The 1,849-nt window shown below is 47.1% G+C and overlaps 1 protein-coding gene across 2 annotated transcripts in view; it reads left to right on the forward strand.

The window, feature by feature from the left end:
• The first annotated feature begins 729 nt into the window (after nt 1-729).
• Nucleotides 730-1,849, forward strand: part of CLCN3 (chloride voltage-gated channel 3) — a 92,635-nt gene continuing 91,515 nt past the window's right edge. For both annotated transcript variants that reach the window (XM_008685632.2, XM_008685633.2), the window contains exon 1: nt 730-1,269. The gene's annotated coding sequence lies outside the window, so the exon portion shown is untranslated. The remainder of the gene's footprint in view (nt 1,270-1,849) is intronic.

Genomic DNA, 1,849 nt, shown 5'->3' on the forward strand with positions numbered 1-1,849 from the left:
CGGGCTTACTGAATTTTGGCTGGCACACGTTAATAAACGTTTGCTAAAAGTAAATAGATTCAATTCGGCCGTGTAGAATCCTCAAATTACATATTTCCCCCCAAACAATTTCCAAGCATTATTTTCTGAAACTGCGTAATAGCTAAAATTGGGTTATCCGTTCTCTCTGCATGTATGTTGGGCACATAACTCGCAACGACATAAAAGGCGCCGTGAGCCCCGCTGCATTCCTGCTCGCGACTTAGAAACACAGACATCATTTGGTGCTGAAGGACATTTCTCTCAATCTGTTTTAGAAGTAGCGCTCGTGGACGGTTGCTTTTGCCTTTCGCTTTCGGGGTCGAAGCTAGCCGCGATTTCACGCGCTGCTCCGGGTCTTCTGCAGAGGTGGAATCGGAGTTCCCGAGGACGCTGGGACGGCGCGCGCCTGCGGCCTTCGGAGAATGTTTCCCCAAAGGCGGCCGCCTCCCGTCCTTTCGCGAGGTCACCAGAGGGGCAAACAGCAAAGCATGAGTGACGTGAGCTAACAGCCAGGGAAGGTTTTCACACCCAGCGCGGCCCTTCAGGGCTGGCTAGCTCGCCTGGCTCCTCCTCCTGCCGCCCCAGCCCCGGCCCGCCCACCGTTCCCACATTGCCCAATAGGCGCGGACGCGGCTCCAATTGCGGCGGGTGGAGGAGGTAGTCGGCGGCCAGTCGCTGAGCGGCCGTTCACGTCAACGCGGTGGCGTCACGCGTAGACGCACCTGTCGGGCTCCCTTCTGCCGCTGTTTCTCTTCCCCTTCCGTGGCTCGGGGCCGGTCTGGTCCGGAACCCACAGCCCCTTTTTCACAGTCCCAGTTCGCCCGCGGATGGGAATTGGGCTGCGTAACGAGGAAGGAGGGTGTGGTGGGTTGAAAGGCGTTCTACCTCATTTCCGAGTTGGAGCATGGATTCAGTTTTAGTCTTTTAAGAGGGAATTGAGGTTGGAGATTTTTATTTTTAATTTTGGGTGGAAGCAGTTGACTTTAGGGCCCTCCAAAGGAAACGGATTTAACTTAATGCTGCTCCCGTGTTTGAAGGAGGACAAAAAACGTCCCACCTGGCAAAATTTCCATAACCTCTTCAGTAGAAAACCCAAGGTATCTTTTAAATTGGAGTAGTTTTTGTTGTGTTAAGCTTTCTTCAGGTGGAGCTCCCAGGGCAGCTAGGTTTTTAGGTTTGAAACAGATGCAGAATCCAAAGGCAGCGCAAAAAACAGCCACCGATTTTGCTATGCCTCTGAGCTGCAAGGTGAGTTGCATTGTATGAGTGAAGATTCGTTAGCTGTCATGTTCACGGATTTGGGGTCAACTGTGATGCCAGGGCTCTCGTCTTGGTTTGTCTTAGATACCTACATGATCAGACCTACACTGATTAGGTATATACCCTTGGACATTCTTTAAGATTTCTCCTGTTTCCTTTAGGAACCGTCGAAAAGACCTTTTAATAGAGTGAAAGTAGGTCCCAGGAAAAGATTAATATTGAACTCAGAGAGTGGGTTTTACTTTTGCTAAAATTGCCCACATTTAAGTTAATATTCAGTTTTTCTATCTTTAGTCTAAATTTATGTGTATATCAAGACATAGTTTGTGTATGTATGTAACATTTGTGTTTTGATCTTAAACTTGGATCAGGAACTACCTTAGAATCTCATATTAATTTTGCATATACTAGGCTTTATTTGTGTAGTATTTAAAACTGGAGCACAGAAGGATAATTACCTAGACATTATAAACACGTATAAGATTTCTGAGATTTCTTTCTTTTTTGTAGGGAAAAAACCCCTTGTTTATAAGAATTGAATCAGCTCCCCTCTTTTTTTTTTTTTTTT

Source organism: Ursus maritimus, unplaced genomic scaffold, assembly GCF_017311325.1.
Source record: "Ursus maritimus isolate PB19 unplaced genomic scaffold, ASM1731132v1 scaffold_11, whole genome shotgun sequence".
In the NCBI taxonomy this organism is placed as follows: domain Eukaryota; kingdom Metazoa; phylum Chordata; class Mammalia; order Carnivora; family Ursidae; genus Ursus; species Ursus maritimus.